General features: G+C 38.6%; 1 protein-coding gene across 1 annotated transcript in view; it reads left to right on the top strand.

The window, feature by feature from the left end:
• The first annotated feature begins 5,644 nt into the window (after positions 1 to 5,644).
• Positions 5,645 to 23,159, top strand: part of BICRA (BRD4 interacting chromatin remodeling complex associated protein) — a 62,562-nt gene continuing 45,047 nt past the window's right edge. The window contains exon 1 of the mRNA XM_083369403.1: positions 5,645 to 5,742. The gene's annotated coding sequence lies outside the window, so the exon portion shown is untranslated. The remainder of the gene's footprint in view (positions 5,743 to 23,159) is intronic.

Genomic DNA, 23,159 nt, shown 5'->3' with positions numbered 1-23,159 from the left:
CGCTCCGGCCCCGCCCCCTTCGCCCGCCCGCGGACGGCGAGGCGCCGCCCACGCGCCGGGGAGGGGGGGGGGAGAGGGCGGGGCTGAAAGGGGCGGGGCTCTCGGGAGGAGCGACCTTTTTTTTGGTCTTTTTTTTTCCCCCCCTCCCTCCTTCAACTTTCTTTTGGGCGGGAAAACCGGGGAAGAGGCGCCGCCATTTTGACCAGAGGGATGGAGGGGGCGGGAAAGGCGCGAAAGGCGAAGCGAGGGGCTGCTTGAGGGGAGCCGGGCGTGAGGGGGAGGACGCGGGGAGGTGTTCAGGAGGGATAAATAAAGACGCGGTGGGGAGGGTGTCTTCCCACGACGGTTCGGCGGGTGCGACCTTCATTCGTGAGGCGCCGAACCCGCCTTCGGTCCCAGGAGGCGAGGTTGCCGAATTAGTTCAAATCAGGCCGGCTCAGAGTCACTTTTGATAGTTCTACGTGGCACCCCGCAAGCAGCCCAACTAGGATTAGGGTGATGGTCCAGCACGCGTGTGAACGGGGCCTGTGTGGGTCTGGGTTTCCTTTGTGGTACGAACCCCAAGCGCCATTGAGGAGCGGGGGAGGGGTCATTCTTATGAATCAACTTTTTTTAAAACTAACCTATAACATATCATTTCTTAAATTCCTCAAACTACAAAATTGACTACATATTTCCATTGTACGTGCACCTTAGTATTGTGTGCATCTATATAATTTTATTACCGTTACCCGTGTGCTCTTGTCTGCCCCATGCTAAATAAATGAGGGTTTTGTAGCTGTAGCTGAAAGCCATCCCTGTTTTGTGGTCACACTGGCTTAATTTTAGGGATTGTGCCTTATTTGTAACTTGCCTTCGTTATTACTTTTTATAACTCAAGGTAACACAGTAAGGTAGTCCTCAAATTACAACAGTTCATTTATTGACTGTTTGAAGTTACAATGGCATTGAAAAAATGTGACTTATGACTGGTTTTCACATTTCTGACCGTCGCCGCATCCTCATGGTTATGTGATTAAAATTCAGACGTTTGGCCACTGACTCATTTATGACTGTTGCAGTGTCTGGGGTCATGTGATGCCCTTTTTGCCTCCTGACAAGCAAAGGCAATGAGGAAGCCAGATTCGCTTAACAACCATGGCAAGAAAGGTTGTGAAATGGAACAAAATTTACTTAAATGCTTTGCTTAGCAACAAAACTTTTGGGCACATTTGTGGTTGTAAGTTGAGTATCTGTACTCCCTGTTTTCCCCACAACAACCCTGTGAGATTGGTCAGGCTGAAGGAGAGGGACTGGCCCAAGGAAGACACAATCTCCTGGCTTCTAGCCTAGCACCTTAACCTGGCACCAAACTAGCTTTTATTAGTAATACAAATTTCTGTGCCAAGATTCATTGAACTAAGGGAAATTTTTGTTTCATTTTTTAAATGGTTTAAAAATCCTAGAGACAGAAAACTAAAATACTTTTACAATATTTCAGCAGTTAAAAGACAGAAGAATCTATTCACCTTCCAAAGCTATAATAAAAAGAACCAGGAGTTTTAAATTCTATGCTAAAGGGAACTGTTGCACTACCCTGGATTTGAAATTTTTTTAAAAATAGAATTGATGGGTACAGAAGATGCTCTAAAATGTATCATGGCTGTATCAAGTCTTATTAAAATCACTCCTTTTATCTTTCCTTCTAGGAGTAAGAACCTAATTCATTAGCCTGTGGTGGTTCATTCATGCCATCTTAAATATGTTTCATGAAATCAACTTTGTTATATTTTCCCTCTTTCCCTTACTCCATTCTTCTCCTTAATAACATTCCTGCCAGACTGAAAAAAGCCTGGGAATGTCAAAATCTTACCCAAATTTTTGCCCATGTTGCTTGGTTCCTATAAAGTATTGCTTGTGGCTTCCTTCTCAACCCGTACAATTTCTATTTGATTTACACTAAAAAGTTGGGAAGGTCTGAAAATACATATCAAAGGTATAATTAAACACCAATTAAAACAAGCCATATCAATAAAAACTATCCACAATGTCAAGATAGCAGAGACAATTGTACAGTCTTCAACTTACAACTGATTGCTTGGTGACCAAAATGAAGATGGACCTCCCAAAAGGTTTTTTTCCTATCTTTAGTAGTTTCCTGAAAGTGCAAGGTCTTTTTTTCCAGATCAAGTGTTGATCCATTGGTTGCAACAGGAATTGACCAACCCACCTCTTTGAGATGAAAGCCTGAATCTGAAGCAAGGAGAGTCTCTTCTATTAGAAAGATTTGCAGACCCACAACATATGTAAGTAAAGATCATAGTGTGTGAACACACTCCTATTAACAGACTGAAAAATACTATGTGATTATGCAGTTAAAAAATGTTATAATCTACTTATATCCGCCATTGTGTTAGTCAATCAAAACTCAGGACAAACTATATTAGGACTAACTTAAAATAACTGAGAATGGCTGTATGGTAGTTCCAAACTCAAAAAACGATGTAGTGCTATTCCAGTTGTCAAGATACTGAATCTGGGGTCATTTTCATAATTGCCACAGCTCTCTGCTGTTCGTGTACATGTTTAATTTTAAAAATAATTTTCAAATTTGAAAATGCATTGCTGTATTACAACCAGCATCCTTGCCCAGTCCTATTGCAAAGCCCCAATTTCCTAAATCCCACAGGGTGGCCTTAAGACCATAACTTCTCTATACATGGACTAGATGGGAAAAAGCAATTGCATTATATAAACAAAGGCATAATTAATGAAGCAGATATAATCTGGAAAATGGTTTGAGTTGATTGTCATCTTGCAAGTGAAGACTCAAGAATTTTCATTTTGAATTACAGTACTAATTTTTTGAGAGTACCATTCAAGTCACAACGTTTAAAATTAGGGTGCAACTTAATAGCATCTTCTACAATCCGTTTCTCCTACATTCTTCCACCATGTAAAAATGCTAGGTAAAATATTTCCCAGGGAACGGGTGTGTGTGGCCGGGAAGACTGATACACACCAGCTTCCTTCACAGATACAGAACTCTTGTCACCACACTACTCCTAGCTTTGGCGTTTTATACATTAAGCCTCCTCCTCCCTCTGTATCTACAGTACAGAATTTAAAGAAAATTCAAATCCAGCCAATTACAGAGTATAAACATTGCAAGGTTCCACCCTCTTAATTACCCAGGATAGTCAATCACATTTAACCTGTCTAATCAGGGTGACGAGTGCTGCCTTTAGCCCGTCCCATGACTTTCTGATCCACTTCACTTTTGGCCAATCGGGAGAGCGCTCTCTCCCGTGAAACCAGTTTTTAATTAGTACGCCAAGGACCCTTCCCTGAGTAGTGCTTTCAGCTGCCTGATAACAGTGCTTGTTTAATGCGATGCCTGTTTTGACTGTTCGGCTGGAGTTGTTAAGAGCATCTGCAGAGAGTATGCCCAAAGTCATGTTTTACTTGGATGATTTCAATTTGTTTACTGTAGTTTTCAGAACAGTAATGAGTGCTGTCTTCATTACCTTTGCTTAAGTTGCTGGATATAAAAGTGAGATACTACACTTTATTTTGTTTGGGTGCTAAGTTATAAAAACTAGAAAGTGTTTACTGTAGATTCGTCTTTGTGTGTCTTTCAATAATAGGTAGTAGTGACCTAGTCACACATTTATAATAGGTTAGAAATGATAAGCTTTGAGGCTGTAGTACTAATCTACATTGTTCAACAATAAGCTACAATTATTTTGTTTAAAAAGTTACCGTAAGCACAATTGGGTTGTTCTAAATAACCAGACTCATGTCTTTGCAGTACTTGAACAATTTTCCCAAACTAATAACATTTCATTGAATTAGATTTTATATATTTGTCAGATTTATTTCCTGGTCAACCTGTTTAGGATTAGGTGCTATACCTGCTGTCCTATGCGTACTTTTACATACACCTTACTTTACACCATAGTACTTTGTCCTCTGGAAAGAAGCATAGGTTTAGACTTTACCAAACACAAAACTTATTAGAACTGATACTGTATTCGGATAAAATAATATGTAGTAAATGTACAGACAGTAGGTTATGTAGGTTTTTTTTAAGGCTATACATTTCCATGAATATATTAAGCCAAATACCATGCAGATGGATTAATGCATCATGCTAAACCAAAATATAATTTGTTTGGTTTAATGTATTATGTGAATCCAGTCATTGTAGTTATGTTTAAACAAACTGTGGTCTGGCACAGTGTGTACACATCCATATTTATTGGGTGCTTCTAACCTGCAATCCAGTTCAGAATATCTCCTTTCTTTCAATGGAATTTACTCCCAAACACTTGTGATTGAATTTTTGTTGTTTAAAGTGAAACCTAGAGTTATATCCCTATTTAGAAGAGCCCCAAACCAACTATTTAGCTAACTACTAGTGAGTACTACTGTATAAACTCAATTTGTGTAGTAGTTGGTTCAGGGTTCAGTGAAGCCAAAATGAAGTTAATTGAATGAGCTTATTATCCACAGGTAAACAAGTGGGTTATAAGATTTACTGCTTTTGTCTGCTTAAAACCAGCACATACTTTAAAAACCCTTCTGAATAAAGCAGGTTTAGAATTATGTTTGGGCCTACAGGGTAGTTGGAAAGGAGGCCACTAGGAAATATCCCAGGGCTGGAGATTAAACTTAAAAAATCAAAAAGCATCCCTGAAGGTTCGGCAAACCATTTTTATAGCACTGCCCAGAAAACTGCAGGGATGTGTCCCTTTAATGTCAAACTTGGAGCTTTCTATTCCCCATTTCCCCCCCCCCCCCTGTTAAGAATTCCCTACGGCGAAGTAAAACTCCGCCCCACACAGGCTTGCCTTTTCCTCCGTTTTCCCCCACGGTCCATCCCATGATTCCCTGTGGTCCTAAGTATATTCATTTCTAAGCAGATCCTACAAAGTTCAAAATCCGATCCCTAATAGAAGCCCGGCTAGGGTTGGTGGCTTAAAACGAACGATGGTGTGTAAAGCAGCGTTTCCCAACCTTAGGAACTTGAAGATGCGTGGACTTCAACTCCCAGAATTCCCCAGCCAGCTATGCTGGCTGGGGAATTCTGGGAGTTGAAGTCCACGCATCTTCAAGTTCCTAAGGTTGGGAAACGCTGGTGTAAAGCATTCCGATCCGAGCTGGGTGAAGATCCCCCCCCTACTTTCAGTCCTTGAGGGTTTTTTCTTCTTTTCTTCGCATCCGTTTGTTCCAAGAGCTTTCTGGCCATCCTTTTCGTCGGCCCGAAACGCTCCCGCGGGCGGTCGTGCTCAAGCGAAGCCCACCTTGCCGGACAGGCGCAAGGCAGGTTGACGCTGGCGGCGCCTGTGCCTTTAACTCGCCCTTTCTTGACAAGCGGGCCGACGTCTCGGTACAAAGCTGCCTTTTGAGCGTGCGTGCTCGCGCGCGTGCGGCGACCGTATTTTGAAAGAGCCAGAGGGGTGGGGCAGCGCCAATGCAAATGAAGCAGAGTGGGAGGAGGGAGATGGTGATTTATTTTTATAAAAAAAGGCTTCGCTGAAAATGTAAAAATAAAACTGCCCCTTGGTATTTTTACCTTTTCCCCCCGCCTCGCCTTTTTCTCCCCCTCTCTTTTTTTTAATTTTTCAGAGGAAACCTTCGTCGGTTGCAATCAGGCATTGAGCTGACCCTCTATGAGTCTGTGCCTGCTAGGGTCCTGCCTCCGGAGCCCGTGCGGGGATGTCTCGGAGACCCCGCGCTGACTGCTGCTCAAACATCACGGTGAGTTTGTTACAATGTAGCAATTTCTCTTTAAATCTCTTAACTCTCTCTACCTGCAACTCAGGGCTGTGACAGGGCGAAAAAAAACTGGGGGGAAGGGGAACCGTGTCCCCCCTCCTTGGGTAGTAGCACTGATCTCTTTCCACTGCTCCCCCAATTCAGTTCTGCCCCCCCAAACAGCCTTCTATTCCTGCGTCTGCAGAGCACGTCTACAGAATACAATGTAGCTTTATAAACTGATATACAATCGTCTAATCGTTGTGGGGGGGACGCTGGGAGATTCTTTCCCCACCCCCATCTCTTCGCATATCTCTACAGGCTTCTAGAATAGATTTTCCCTCTCCAGCAGAAGGGGTGGGGGCTTTGGGGAGCGGGGGTAAAGAGAGGAGGTTATCACTCGCAGGGTTGGATGATTATATGTAGCTTTTTTGTTTTTCCGGTTGTAAAGGCATCGTCTACTTCATTTTCCCCCCACCCCCACGCCATCTCCAGAGTAAAAGCAAAGGAGAGCCCCAGCCGATTTCCCGTGATTTCTGGAAGGCTGGATGGGGGAGTTGCAAAGCAAAAACATGTTTTCTTAAAAAGGGAATTCAGATGTTTACACTGCTTACTTCTAAAGGTATTTCCAGATAGTATAAATTCATTTATTTTGATAATGTAAAAATGTGTTTTTGAGCTCAGTAAAACAAGAAAGAACTGCCAGATGAGGTTATCCTCTATTAACCTTCTCCATCTCCCTTTATAAAATCTCTGCTTATGATTCCGGCCTTGTCCCTGCGAACCACTCCATGTCTGTTTTGTGCTGATTTGGCTGAAGAAAAACAGCAATACTACACAATTAAAATAAGTCATGTTTCATTTCCCCCCCAAAATTACTTCATTTCAAACGGAATGTTATCACCCCCTTCTATATTCCTAACCTTAAGTCTCATGGTATTCCGTGGAATAAAAACATATTTCTTGCTTTTAAGGTATTATTTTAATTTTGTACATTAACCATGGTCATTGGCCCCAGTTTTTCTGCAATTTGTTTTTTGCGTGTTTTGTACCTGTTTATGCATTGCTGATACACACAGACTAATTCTCTGGCCTAGCTTCTTGTGTATGTTTAGCAGTTCAATTTGGTTTAAACTCTGATAGTTTATCTGAACACTTGCATGCCTCAAAGTCCATAGTAATAAACACTACATACTTCATTTTGTGAAGGTTTTGCAAAGTCCAAAAAACACCCATTTTCATCCTTATCAAGATTATGTCAGTATTTTTTAAATGGTGGACATATTGAGTGGGCATCTCTGAGATAAATCTTAGTGCTCTCGGAAATAGTTTTCAAAACCTATAGTAAAATGGAAAGTTTAAGTGTTTGGAGATCTTTGAAAGCAGATGATGATGTCCTTTCTGCCACTTTGTTCCTTGTATCATGAAAGTTGAAACTGGCTTTTAAGAATTATTATGGGATGTTTCCCAAGCTATGTTGATTTGGAAGTACAGTGGAACTCTATTTGCAATATTATTTTTAAGTCATTAATCTAGAATAGGAAAACATGTTTGCATTGATTAGTAATTCACTAGAAAGGCTAAAGAGCATCTATATACTACTATTTTATCCCATCATGTGCACATACCTCATTAAGCAGGGACCAGAGGTTTAGCTGAAGCCACCATATGTGTTATGCCAATTTAGAGCTATTTCCAATTTGCAGAAACCAGATTTTGAAATTACTATAAACCTTGGTTTCAAATGTCCATTTCCACAAACAGTGGAAACTGAGCTAGCTGAAAGGTAATTAACCACAATTAGTAGCATAATTTCTCACTGGTTAAACAGAGGCAGATATGACATACCTGTAGTATGGACTAGTATTGGGACTATAGATTATAGTCAAAGGATTATCGCATCACTAGGAAATTGAATGTAGAAACATAGCTGTAGCTATTATTTTGTGTTTTTTAACTCCTTGCAGGCCCTTAGGGTTCTTTTTAGGTAGCAAAAACTTTCTTCCATCACCTCAAATATAACTTCTGATTTTGTGAGCCACTATTACTTTGTAGTTATTTGCTGGAAAAAAAGACAGAAGTGGGGGAAGTGCCACCAGAAAATTGTTGAGATATTATCTAAAAAGAAGAGGGATTGACAAACAATTTCTACCTGTGGTTTGGGTGAATTTGTTGGCATATGACAACTGACTTGCTTTAAGCACAGATAATGTTCAACTATTGTGTCATGAAAAGTGAATATCCATTCATAATATTAAGCTATAGTTTAATTGAAATTTGAAAAAATCATAGTTATGTCTATGGAACAAACTTACGAACACCACATTATAGCTTTGTGTGTACTCCTATAATCCGATTCATAAGCACATTCTTAATAGGCTGGGTTGAACTAGCTATAGTGCTTTGGATATATTTAACTTTTTTGAGTGACTTTATATCATACTATGCCAAAAACAACCTGTATTATGGTGTAGCATTTTGTGTGAAGTGGGCCACTAAAAATATGGATTCTATTTCAGTTACATTCATTATCACTTAATATTATATTTCTAAATATTTACTTAAGTGCTTGGCCAACCTACTTTTCACACTCATTGGTTATAAATGTGCACAAATTATGCTACTTAAACTCTGAACTTACATTTTCAAACAGTTCCTTTACAAATTGCCAAGGCAGGCATGTAAATAGGCTTCAGAGAAAGTTTTCCAATATCAAAACTCAAATAATATACAACTAATACTCTAAAGCAATTTGCTACATGGCTCTTGCTGTTAAAGCCTTAAATGTAGTAATTATAGGAAAAATTGAACAACTAAGACTTCTTAGTGCCATAGTTTTTATTGATGTTGTAGAAACATGGTTTATGTTTTTCATGAGTTGCCATCGTTTATGTTTGTGCCAAATTACCTATGCCAATTGGTATAGATCCACCATAATCAAGTGGGAGCTTGTGTTTTGTATCTTTTAATTATTTCTCCCCAAAGTAGTAACTGTATACTTGATATTTGACAGCCAAGAATGTTTAGGGAGAAGTTAAGGTAGTTGAAAATATTAAAATTTGGAATTCTTGCTTTTTTGTTGGAATGAAGTTATCACATATTCTTAATGTAAAGTCCATCTTTGTCCTTTTTAATGCAAATGCAAGAAATAAAAATTTATAAAAGATAGTAGCTAAATCTAGAATATAGCCTATTTGCATTTTAGAATGCGTGAGGTGTTTTAAGAAATTAAGAGCAAAGCCCTTTGTTTTTAGAACCAATCTGCCTTTCTATGTATCTTCTCTCTCTTCTGATGACTTTCTAAGATTGTGCCCAGAAAAAATCTGAAAAGTTACTCAGTTAACGTTTATGTGTACAGGGAAGAGCAGTATTTAATATTACAAAATGTTAATGTCACATATTTGAAAACATTAATCTGAATGAGGAAGAACAAACTGAAATTTGAACTAAAACAGATGTTATTAATTAAGGATCAGATGATTTAGAAATCAGGGGTTCATGCTGTTTTGCAGGATGAGCACTACGTAGAAAAATCACTATTATTGGGGAGGAGAGTCGTGAAAATGGATTTGCTTCTGAAATGTTACCTTGGGATTTGGGAGTGACTTTTTTGATCTTGGGTGATATGTTAAATGTGCTTGATCACAGGAAAGCCAGAGTAACACATGCCAGTTATATCCAGAATGGATTACCGTAGTACGTTCTACATGACGCTGCCCTTGAACAGAAACCTCATAGTCCAAAATGCAAGAGGTGAGGGTCTTGATTGGTGGTTTTGGAGTAGGTGACATAGATTTGCAAGAATGACAGTGGCTTTCTCGTTTCTTGAAAAATTTAAAGGGCCCATTTAAAGCCTATAATGATTTGCTTTCAGAATAACAGAACAATCATCTTGCCCTATATGAACTGTTTGCTTCTTCAGACAGTTATGAGGAACCTGTTGGTTGCACTGATTGGGACTTCTGGAAGGCTACAAGTTCCTCATCTCTGCCTTAAAAGCTGTAAGGGAGGAGTTTCAGATTCTGACAAGAGTACTGTCCAGTGGTTCATAGAGTTGTATCTTTTTGTGGCAATATCTAGATTATGGAATATCATGCCTTTAAAGTTTCCTTTTATCCCCTTAAGGAGTATTGCACTTAAAGGCATTTTGTTCAAACAAGGCTTCAGCGTATTAAAGTTATTAGAGGTTAACAAAGCTTTTGAACACAATCTACGTAAGATATTTTATCTGTTGCGTAGGTTTCCATTTTAATGTGTTCTTTATTCATATATTTATTAATATATAGTCTTAAGTATAAATAAAAGTATCCCTTAATCCAAGGGGAAACTCTTCCAGGCATTAAAATAATGTTATGAAGTTTCAGGCGAGAAATCACAAATGTTCATGGTCTTACAGATTGAAGACTGCTCATTCCTTCTTCCTATTCCACAGGAACATTGGTTTGTCTGTACTAAGTCCATTGCTTTTCAAAATTTCTTATACTTGGACAGAATCAGATGTGCCTAGCTAGTTCTTGGATCATTTCTCTTGCTAGTGAGATAGCTTATTTAATGTCATAATATGCGAATGTCAAGTCAAACAAAAACCCTGTTTTTGTTTGACTTGAGTTCAGTGTTCTCACTTTGCTTTTTAGCATATCTTTTTTCACAAAAGATATATAGACTACTTGAATCAGCATTTGAATTGTGTTTCGAGGTGATATAAAGGCTTTATTTAGCTTGAAACCCCTACTTTTAATTATTATAGGAATTGATTGACATATAACTTTGTTCAAAAGCATATAAAATGTAGAAGTGATTTAATTCACCCAAAAACCCAAACCCCCACAAACATTCCATTTGGAATTCCATTTGTAAACAGCTGTAAAATCTCTGATAAAAAATGCAAAATGCTGCCATGCGATAATAGTGGTCATGTTTGTACTTTGTGGTAATTTAAATTCTAGCTGATCGGATTTGCTTGGCTTTCTTGCCCATGAAAGAACTAACCAAGCACAGAAACTCCTGTGATTTGTTTACCATGAACCATGAATTGAAACCCTCTAGCTTGTCTCTGCCAAGCAAGCCTGGAAGGAACAAACCAAACTTTTTGGTCCTTGTAAATTATGAAAGATCTTTCATGGTTTGTTTAACCTCCTCACACTGGGAGAAGGATTTAAACAGGAGCAACAGCAGTATGCAGCAATGGAGAAATTAATTCATAGTAAGCCAGAATTAAGGTTTCTGTTTTACTGCAACATAGGTATAACTATCTTCTGGAACAGTAGAAAGAGAGGTTTCAATTATTCCAATTGCTCAAATATTACTCTTTGTTTTAATAAGTGTTATAAAATAATGGTTTTAATTTATTTTTGTATTAAATTAATAAAAGTCTTGGTTATTTTATACTTTTGATTTTTTTAAAAAAAATGAGTTAAATTTGAGCAATTGGAATAATTGTACCTAACATAATTTAATTTTAAATATTTTTTCATGTGACTCATACCTAGGAGTTTGGGCTTTCTAGGGCCAAGGTTCTTCCACTTTTGGTCCTGGATGGGACGGCATTGCTCCAGACAGATCCATGTGCAATCTAAGGTTCCTCTTAGACTCTTGACTCCTGCTGGAGGAACAGGTGGCAGCTCTGGCTAAGAGGCTTTGCCACACCTTTGATTTATGCACCACTTGCACCCATATCTGGACTGTGGACCTCTGCTCGTTGTCACTCATGCCCTCATAAGTGATAGATCTCTGGTCTGGATTAATGTGTTCTAGTGGGACTCCCCTTGAAGAGCATTTGGAAGCTTCAACTGGTACAGAATGCAGTTGCATAGATAATAAATGATATTGGGTACTTGATATATGTAACATCACTGCTTCTTGAGCTGCATTCTGGTGTGTTTCTGGATGCAACTAAAAGTTGCTGGTTGTCATCTTCAAAATCCTTCGTGGCTTAAGATTGGATTACCTGAGAGACCGCCTTCTCCCAGTTGTTTGTACCTGTCCAATCCAGTCCATCAGGATGGATATGCTCCACGTCCCATCAGCCAAGGAACATCAGCTGTCAGGGACTAGGACACATGCCTTTTATGCCATAGTACTTGCCCTCTGGAACATTCTTCCTTCAAAGTTTAGGATGACCCCATGTTGGCCTTTTATAAGACTTGGAGAAATAGTTATATGCCTTGGCCTGGGGTCCCAAGTAAATGAAGGGTCTCATTTCCTGGATATGTTAACATCTACAGATCATAATTATCTCGGCTTCTGTGTGTATTTATTTTTTGTATCCTGCTTATAATTTGGTTTTAATTGATTTTATGACTGTTCGTCCCCCAGAGTTACTTGTTTGAGATGGGTGGCTATATATATTGAATAAATATATGTCTCCATCAGATTTTAAAAGGCAAATAAGAGGACACAGAATTTAATGAAAAAGTAATGCCATATATTTTTTAGAAGAATAGCTGTTTTATATATACTCTGTACAAACCTACAAAATTAAAATGATTTTTAATTGTAACTTGATCAATACAAAACATCCTCAAACTGCAATCAATTTTCAAATCTGGGCTCTAGTTATGGAAGGACCTCATAAATGAGAGTCCTAGATTACAGAAGAGGAAGTGGGTTGAAAGAAGAAAAGTTTGCTGAATTATGTAAATTTATTTTGAAAATTTCCTGATTGCAAGTGTGTGGATACATATAATATTATACACAGCAAGACACTGAGAGACAAAATTAGGTAACCAAGGTTATTCAATATTTATTAGAGAGCAGTCCCTAAACTAAAATGAAAACTGCTTGAATATCCATGAATTGTGACCAAAGCAAAATAATAAAGCATTTTTTTGTGAAAGTTAGCTCTTGCCCATATCTGGTAGAAATTTGATTTTATTTTCTATCCTATGTTTCTTCCACTTTGGAGAAGGTAATGTAATTGTAATTCAAAGATCTAAAGTCTTTAAACAACCTGATCTCTTCTAGGCATCGAAAAATACAGTTAAGACCATATATAACTTCCTGTGGGGCAATTTTACACATCAATATTGCAATCAAAACTCTGACTGTGAAGAATCAAGTCAGGATAATATTGTGGTCCCCCACACCTTTGCAATTTGAGAGAGATGTTAGAAGTTGGAAAGGAGATTTTTACTAAGTATAGCCTACTTTATGCAGTTGTTATTTAAACTGAAATTTTCAGCCACTAAATTCTACGAATTAACTTCAGTTGGAGAATCATCACAGTTGTTCCTGGACCAGATCTGGGATCAAGAATCACTACCACCTGTCAATTGAGAGACTAAGAAAAAACGAGTAGTCTTTCTGTCAATTCTAATGAGTGGCATGTGCTTGGGAAATATATTCAAAATCTCTAGTTGATATTGGGAGAAATCATAGATAATCTAATATTGAACTCACTTCAAGTTTAAAACTCAAGTTTTGCAAGATTTTTTGGTAACATTGATACCGCTATTTTCTATTGTTTTTTCTAGCAGCAATATAAAAGGATGGCCATTTTTTTTTCTTTTCTGGCAAAACTCCTCTTTAGTATATAACATTATATAATGAGATATTCTTGCCAGTTGATTTCATGCTGTAGAACTGTTTGCATATAATAAATGGACCCGGTTTAAATCCATCCTTGCAATAATTTATTTTACAAATGCAATCACTATCTCTGTTATTGGAAATCCTCATAAGCCTTCACTTATTTCTGTTAGGTTTTCCCCCCTCCAATTTTCTTATTTAGTAATCCCTAATGTACAATTGAGGGACGCGGTGGCTCAGTGGGTTAGGACGCTGAGCTTGTGGATCAGAAGGTCGGCAGTTTGGCGGGTCGAATCCCGAGTGCCGCGTAGCAGAGTGAGCGCCTGTTACTCGTCCCAGCTTCTGCCAACCTAGCAGTTCGAAAGCACGTAAAAATGCAAGTAGAAAAATAGGGACCACTCCGGTGGGAAGGTAACAGCGTTCCGTGCGCCTTTGGCGTCTAGTCATGCCGGCCACATGACCACGGAGACGTCCTCAGACAAGCGCTGGCTCTTCAGCTTTGAAACGGAGATGAGCACCGGCCCCTAGAGTCGGAAACGACTAGCACGCGTGTGCGGGGGAACCTTTACCTTTTACCTTAATGTACAATAGTCTTTCCCATTTTGAGTTTACAAGAAAAAAAAACTGTTCATTATATTAGTGTGTGTCTATTTCAACAAGGTAGATATCCAAATTAAATATTGTTTCATATTTATTTAATTCATTAAATTTATTATAGCCACCAACTTCAACAGATAATGTATGATTAATCACGGTGTTCTTATTCCAATTTTCTGAATTCGTATCACAGTCAGATATAAGCACTGAGTACACAGGTTGTAACTAAGTACACAGGTTGAATCGCAAACTATATGTTTAAAACTTACTGATTTATTTGTGGTTCAGTGTATCATGCAAATACTGCCACCATGGCCAAAAGGGGAAAAATATTTAATAATATACTCATTAGTGTTACATTGATTTTCAGCTACCTAGATTTTAGATTTTTCCACATTTAACCATGGAAATGCAGTCTATTTATAGTCTGCTTAGAAGCAGATCTAGAGAAGCATTTAAAGCTTACCAATAGCCTATGTGCCACTGCAAGGTGAGGATAAGTTCTAGAACCTGTTTCAAACTTATCTGATGATACGGCAACTTCTTGACTGTTAACTGATCGAGAATCCTTTTATATGGTTTTGGAAAATTTCAGTTTTACTCAGACCGTTCTTTAAAAGTTACAGAGGTTACCAAAACTAAACTTGATAATTACATAAGTTGGGTAAACCACTATAAAAACTGTCTTCAGGGGACCAAGGCTGGATTGTAAAACAAATGTATGTTTTTAATGCTTCAGTGTCTGAAGGATGTTATTTTTGACTTGAGAGGAAATCTCCCCTATAGTTCTCTGGGTAGTTGGTTCAGAAGGACTTTAAATTTAATTCAAATTTGTTTAAACTGGAGTACGTGTACTATAAACCTTGTTCAAATAAAGGCAAGATTAAATTGGCTGTTAGGAAGAATAATGCTAGCAAATAAACATTCTTTGGTTGTTTTGAGTTGAAGTCACTGAAATGCCTTTGGTCAATTTCTGTACTTTGAACCAATAATATGGTGTTCAGATAAACGATAAAGAAGTTAATTGAGTTGTGGCTTATGCAGTCTGACCTCCAGGACTCTCGTTACACTGCAGGCTCAAATGCAGAAGTGGCTCCAAAAGAAAACTGCTGCTTTTGAAATATTCCCTTCCTCCTTTTCTGCTACTCATATTGACACATTTTGAATTTTACAGTGGTTTGTATGTGTGTTCAGAGATAAATAACTGAACAAAGTTACTCTCAGGTATTAGGGTAATTGGGAAAGATAAATGCATATCTTTAATGCAGTTAATTGGGAGACTTAATAAACTTGTTATATTTGGGACTGCTTTCTCATGGGGATCCTCTTAACTGTAATGCAATGAATCCTACTGGGATTGCTTTGTAATTCATATACTGCAGTTCAGTCCCTCAAGATTCATAACAATCGTTAGTTTCTCAAAAGAAAATTTGGTACTTAAAAACAAGGGGACCTGATAGATACTTTATTTCTTAGTAAACATTCACTGGATAGGTCATCAGATTTCTTAGTCTTTCTCTCTCTCTACCCCCGTTTGTTGTTCCTTTATTCTTTAAGCAACATTTTATGTCACTTACCTCATCTTTTAGCTATCTACACCGATATAGTTACTTTTTAAGCAGCTGTATTTTGCTCTTCCCTTTTTCTTTTTACAATTGGACTTCACCACTAGCACTTTCTTGACATTTCTTTCAGAATCAGGAGAATGCAGACACATTTAGCATTTTTGTTTTGGGGATGGGTGCATATGGCTGTCTTCTATACATATCCCAATTTGCAGGATACCTATTTTGCATTTATTTCCTCAAAGACCTTTATACTTTGATGACAGATTGCTTGCCACAGTATATTAATACTGGGTTCATGAAGTTCCTTTCTGTGCATCAAGGTAAGCTGATGTCCTTCCACAGGTTGCAGAAATGGAGGTTAGATCTTCATGATTTAAGCTTTGTTTCTGCATCCCGTGGAAGAATGCCAACTCGTCTCAACCAGCAGTTATTTCAGCCAGCCCTTAGAGCAGGGGTAGGCAACTTTGGCTCTTTTATGACTCGTGGACTTCAACTCCCAGAATTCCTGAGCCAGCAGGAATTCTGGGAGTTGAAGTCCACGAGTCAGAAAAGAGCCAAGGTTGCCTACCCCTGCCCTAGAGCCTAGAAGGAGTCCTTCTGGCATGTAACTTTCTCCTGACTTTCTGGGGAAACCAGCAGAGAAGATTGCAAATGGTGATCACATGGCACAAACTATCACTTCTTTGTAAAGTTTAAAATGAAGGGTTGGGCCCCCTTTTCATTTTTTTATTTTCATTTTCAATAGAATGTGCAATACAGTATCAAAATCAATATAAGAATTTTATATTCCCAAGAGGGTACACCAAAACTTTACTGCATGGTTAATAACCTATTTTTATGTTATTTATTGAATTTGTAGACTACTCCCATCCCTGACTACTTTTTTATTTATTTATTTATTATTTAAACTTAGATTAAAAATACATAACATACAAAGTTAAAATCGATTAAAACTAAGATTAAATTAAGTCCCTGAATTTAAACTAAAACCCCATTAATAAATAATTAAAACCCCTCAGTGTGGGCCAGACAGCTCAAAAAACCAGGTTTTCAAGTCCCTGCGAAATGAGCGAAGGTCGGGGGCAGTCCTAAGCTCTGTGGGAAGTTGGTTACAAAGGGCCGGCACGCCCACAGAGAAGACCCTTCCCCTGGGGATAACCTGCCGGCATTCCTTGACCGGCGGTACCCTAAGAAGGCCCTCCCTGTGGGAGCGCACAGGACGATGGGAAGTTGATGCCGGCAGCAGGTGTTCCCTTAGATAATCCGGACCCAAGCCATTTAGAGCTTTATAGGTCATTACCAGCACCTTGAATCTCACCCGGAGGGCAACCGGAAGCCAATGCAGCTCACGGAGAAGAGGTGTTACACGGGAGTATAGGGAAACTCCCATAACAACTCGCGCAGCTGCATTCTGCACCAGTTGAAGCCTCCGAGTGGTCCTCAAGGGCAGCCCCATGTAGAGAGCATTGCAGTAGTCTAGCCGGGAGGTCACGAGCGCATGGGTGATTGTGCGTAGGGCATCTCGGTCCAGATAGGGCCGCAACTGGCGCACTAGACGAAGCTGGGCAAAAGCCCCCCTGGTCACGTCTCCTATATGGTCTTCAAAATTGAGCCGTGAATCCAAGAGGACGCCCAAGTTGCGAGCCCTATCGACGGGGGGTAACACCTCACCCCCCATCATTAGTGGTGGAACAACCTGGTTTATCCGAGATGCCGGTATGCACAGCCACTCAGTCTTGGCAGGATTGAGACGAAGCCTGTTTCTCCCCATCCAAACCCGGACTTTATGGTTTATGGTTTTATTTAATTTGTATACCGCCCTTCTCCCTGGTAGGGACTCAGGGCGGTTCACAGGCGGTTCACTTTGGGCAGCTTTACAAAAATTAAAGCAACAATAAATACAAGCAACTCAACAAAAACAGCATCCCTTCAGGGAACAGCCCCATTGTCTTTTACAGCAATTTATGAGACATTTTGTTTCTGTGTACCTTAATAAGTCCTGTTTAGCTTAGCTTTGGTACAATTCCTTACTGAGGCCCCTCATCTTTCTGACTGCTGTTTAATACATTTCTACTCAGGTCTGCTGTAATAGCAATAGCACTTATATACCACTCCACGGTGCTTTAGAGCCCTCTCTAAGCGGTTTACATCTTGCCTCTGGACAATCTGGATCCTCTGAATGTTGGAAGGCTGAGTCAATCTTAAGACAGTGAGGATTGAACCCCTGGCAGTCAGCAGAAATAGCCTGCAATACTGCATTCTAACCACTGTGCCACCACGGCTCTTGGCAGTAGCTGGATCTAGCAACTCCATTAAGCATATATAATCTTAATTGCTTGTTATTCTATTATACAAGGACTATTCCTTTTAAAAACAGTTGTGTGTAACAGCCAGATGGTCAATTTCTCCCCCCCCCCCCCCCGCAGTTTAGCTGCTTTTTCTTGGTAGGATTTTCAGACTCCTGTGTGTCTTATAAACAAGGAACTGAACTCCGAAGGGAAGCAAAACAGCTTTTATTGAGAAAAACAGTAGAGAAAGGGTTAAACGTAGACCGATTCTGTCTTATAAGTTATCTCATCCAGAATGTATTTGCAGTGGAGATGAACTAACTTTTTATGCAATTTTAAAGTATTTTGTAGTTGATTCTGGGAAACATGGAATTTTAAGTAATAACCAGATCAGAATATCAATGACAAAAGACAGTAGTATAGTTTTTATTTGTGCATTCTTATTTGCATCTGTTCAAAAGTAAAATTCATTGAATTTAGTGATGTTTCATCTCAGAAAAGAATTGCCATCCTAACCTTAGATCTGCATCTCTAATAGCTATTTCCACTTTCATCTCAACCTGAATCATGGAGTCCAGACACAAATTCTGTTGCCTCTAAAAAGCATTCCTTAACATCTCATTAAACATATCATAAGTATAATGATTAGTATATTGTGGCATGGCCTTTTTGCCTGTTTATTTTTGTTCTCTCTCCAGGGGAAAGAAACTTTAAAAATGTTTAAAGTTTATAGCTCTGCTTTTCTCATTGTATTAAAAGACAGCTAAGTGGAATCAACCAAATTATTATTGAGGGTTGCACTTCTTCCCATCTCTGCCAGCTCTTTTATAATAATAAAATAATAATAATAAAAGTGGCCTTCTACTTCACTGCACCGAGGATAGAAATGACAAATTAACAGACCTATTGTATTTTTATTTTAATCTGAAAATATTAAGCCCTGAAAAAATTTGCTTGTTGTATATGTAAATAATGCAGACACGATTATATTGGACAGAAGTTTGCTTTTTTTTACTTTGATGAAAACCTAAGATTAGGAAGAATTAAATACTGTGACTGTTGACATCCACAAATTTATGGATTATTTTTTGTTTGTTTTACTGGTGAATTTCAGTAATAATCTAAATTAATGACGGAGCTTCTGACAGGTTTCTATTAACATGAAATAGACTGAAATATTGTCTTTAATATACTGTAATTGTGTGTAGCTTATTATAGTCTAAGGATTATGGACAAATTGAAAGACGATCTTGAGATTGATGTATTAAAATGCTGCTTAACAACCCACACAAAACATGCTCTGGATCCTGTTGTATCATGTCTTCATGACTATATCACTTTTGTTTAACCAACTTCTTGTCTTCCAATCTGTTAGTCTCAAGGATGGTTTCTAGTTCTTTGCTTCTATCTTTGGTTTCCAACTATCCTGGATTTTTGGAGTCTGTCATCCTAATTTGTTCTGGACCCATTTCTTTGCCTTTTCTCACAACTACTGATAATTCTTATGGAGAAATATTTAAAATTGAAAAGAGTTCACAAACTTTTCAGCACCAATGTATGCCTTTTTCATCCCCTTTATTATCGGAACCACAATAACCTCTTAAACACCAATTAGTTTAAGTTTAGTTTAATAAGCAGGAACCCATTGGAAAACAAAGTTTCCAAAGGAAGTGAAAAAGATTTCCAGAGGAAAAAGGCAAGTGAGCTAGTGAAGAACTCTTGGGTTCAGAAGTTGGGATTATTATTTTTTTTTTTTGCATTTAGATTAACAAAACTGGAATGCAATTTGCTATATTAGTGGATTCTCTGCCAACATGTCTGCAACCGATTGTTGTTGCCATTCATAAGAACCTAAGTCTTCAGTTTTCCTGAAACAATCAATTTGGCAACTTTTTACTAGCTAGGAATTCATATAAATAATTTGCAAGTGGAACATGTAAGGCTTTTGTCAAGGCAGTTTTTAAATACATTTCTTAAAGCAAATAAATAAGGGAAGTGTGAAGTGTGTCTGGATTACTTGGGAATGAAGTAATGTTTATCTGCAACACACTAAAAAGCATTTGTGTGTGTGTGTTTATGCGTGTGTATAATTATAAATAAATCAGAGCTTTTTATCTCTCTTTTTCCTATTTGTTGAAAAGAGAACACTGCCTCCCTTTGCATTCTCCCTGCTGCTCCTGCTGCGGTTTGAGGGAATGCAAGTCTGGAAATGATTTCAAGCAAATGTTAGAAGTAAATACAGCATGTTTGGGGGAAGGGAGGAGGAGAGGTAGAGGGCATGGTGTTTTGTTAAGAAAAGGAAGTGACTGAGGCATTTCAGTCACCATCTATAGTCAGTGTAATATCACTCAATCCAGCCACCGAAACTGTCTCTAATGCTGTTCAGCCACTTTGAATATTTGAAGACAGACGATCAGTTTCCTAACTTCAGTTTGTTAACATGCAACCCCCCTCCACATTATTCAGAAGAATTGTTAATTATGTATGTTAATATTTCCATACTGTAATGTTTCTCAATCTTAGAAACTTTTAGATGTGTGGACTTCAGCTCCCAGAATTTCACTGTCAGCATGGCTGACTGGGGAATTTTGGGAATGGAAGTCCACATATCTTAAAGCTGATATGGTTGAGAAACACTGCCATGCTGTAATTTCTTTCAATAAAAGGAATTCTTCCCTTGTATAAATTTAGCTCAACCCTTTGTATCTTTTTACAACAGTTTTTTGCAAGTTCATAGTGAAAGAAAAATTGCCCACCCAATAACTTGAAATAAATGATAGTTGCACACAAACATTGCATGGGTTATTGTCCTTTGGATATGGAAATTAGTCTTTGTCCTGGTTTCTATTTATGCAATATAAGGAGAATCTGAGAGCAGTTTTTTTAATCTATATATAAGCATTCACCTTCTTTAATATAGGAATACAGTATACTCCTTTATTTACTCTCCTTTATTGGTACAGTACTACTACTGTTTCAAAACTATTAAATGCATAATATTGATTTTTCACATGCAATTCATGTCAGATCATTGTCTTGGTGCAACAGGTACAATTATTTGGCATTCTACAGAAGATATGAAATCAATGTCCAACTATACTATACAACATATTTATGTTTTGTACTTTTAGCTTATTTTTCAGACCGCTGTCTCCTAAATTAGCTTCTATCAATTTTTCTAGCTTTGACATTCTTTTTATATATACTGAAGTTTAAGTTCTCTTTGAAAGTAACTCATGAGAGTTTTGCTTCCTACTTACTTTATCCTGCTGTCACCTGTGGTCATACAGGTTTTGAAACAATACAAAACCTGTTTAACCAGCTTATCAGGTGAGAAGAGGAGATGAATATGCCTGCAATGAGCTTCAGTCCCACAATTAAGCCACTTATTTATTCCAGCCAAAGATACTCAGGTTGTATGTAAACAGTGTAGTTGCATTTTTTTAAAAAAGTCTGAATTTATGAACAAATTGTGTGACAGGAACTGAAGCCATTTTGCCACAGTAATCTGGGACCAGGAATTAAATAGGGGTTGTGTTCTTCTTCTAAGTCTTTTGTGCAGCAACATTATCTAAAATAATACTAACTTCACATTTTTTTTTTAAAGTATACAATCTGGAAACGGATCCAGAATGGAGAGTAACTGCAGGGCACATAGAGGTTAAAAAGAATGCTACACCACATCACACTTGCTTTATGTGGTGCCCCAAGATCTGATGGCTGCTAGTTCTGATTATTTCAGTGATGGATGTGATAAATTCGTGGCAGAATAAATCTATCACACCAATGAGTTTTGATGTCTAGCTAGACATTAGAGGCAATGCAACATTGAAAACAAATTACTATGGATGGAGGTTAAATACTTGTTTGTGGGTTTTCCAGAAGCATTAATTAGTCACTGTGAGAAACTGGATGTTGAACCAGATGGGCCTTTGGTCAGATTTAGCGGGGTTGTGCTTACATTGTGTGCTTTCTCTGTTGTGGCACCTGCTTTCTCCAATGACACACACACACACACACACACACATTATTCAGCTTTCATTCTAATGACATTCAGAAAATCATTTAAAACTTGATTGTTCTCTTAGGCCTTGGGATAGAGTGTTTGCAGAATCTCTGTGGCTTTGGTTGTTATTGGTAGCATGTTGCTTCTGTCAGCAGTGGGTTTCTTTTCTATATATAATGGGTTTTTTTTCTTTTCATTATAAACTTCTCCAAGTTGTTAAGGGAGCAGGGCAGCCTCAAAATTGAATTGAATTAATTAAATAATTGCTTAGGGACAAAGATGGACTTCATAATCAAACCCTGCTAATTACCCTGATAAAATTAAGTTGCAATAATTTTGTTTGAACATTTATAGACCTGGCAGCATAAGGAACTGTTAGAATGTATACTTTCCATCTATGGGGGGCAAGTCAAGGCATTAAAAAAACCAAAACACCTCATTGCTAAATTTTTAGAAATATTGTTTACTATTTGACTTATATGAATTAGTTTAATAGCTAGTTTTGTTTCGAGAATGAGAGATACTTACAATCAAATTACATATAATACTGGGTGCTTTTTGGAAAGAAACAACAACAAATAGCTAATTCTGGTCGAATCCACAGATATGAAACCCTCTACAGTACAGGATAGTCCTGAAGTTACAAGGGTAATTGAGCTGCAGTTTCCATCACTAAGCAATACAGTTGTAAAGCGCAAAGTCACATGACCACCTCACTTAGCAACAGCAATCCCAGCAGCCCCCGCTGCTGTCATCAACCAAATCCCATTGGTAGTTAGTTGAGGACCGAGCCCAACCCTCCCGGTCTCAGTAAGGGGAGGCACTGCCTCTTCTTCAACTCTTCCACCCACCTGTCTCCCTGCCTCTCTGCCCTTCCCCCCCCCAGCAACATTCCTTGTTAGTGCAGCATCCCTCGAATTGAAGAAGAGGCCCAGGGTTTTCAGTAGTCTCATCTGGCTGCTACTGCTCAAGGAGCTCTATCTACTTCAGCCCAGTGCTGCAAAGACCCACACTGCAACCAGACACCCAACTGCCACAGAGTAAAGCACCAGCCACCCTGTGCTCCGCAGGCCCTGCCGTATCAGATGACCTTCATTGTCTCTCGAGTGCTGATGAGATATGCCCAGTGTGGCCTCCATGCGAGGTTCCTTCCAACTTGTTCTGTCCTGTTCTGTTCTGTTCTGAGGCAGCTGCTGGACATGTAAGGCCTTCTATCCAAGGCCAGTCCTGCTGTTCTCCACACACTGCCATTCTCATGACCTTTCAGAAAGCTTCTGAAGTCACAAATGGCAGTCATGTGACCACTGGGGTGCTGCAGTAGCTGGAACCTCAAGGAATGTTTGTACATCCATTTTTTTCAGCATCACTGCAATAGCTGTATGAATGGATGTAAGCTGAGGGCTACCTGTAAATGCTGGGGGGGGGAATTATTTG

The sequence above is a fragment of the Vipera ursinii genome, assembly GCF_947247035.1.
Source record: "Vipera ursinii genome assembly, chromosome: 9".
Classification (NCBI taxonomy): Eukaryota; Metazoa; Chordata; class Lepidosauria; order Squamata; family Viperidae; genus Vipera; species Vipera ursinii.
Note: the sequence above shows the minus strand (reverse complement) of the source record. Positions and strands in the feature narration are given on the sequence as shown.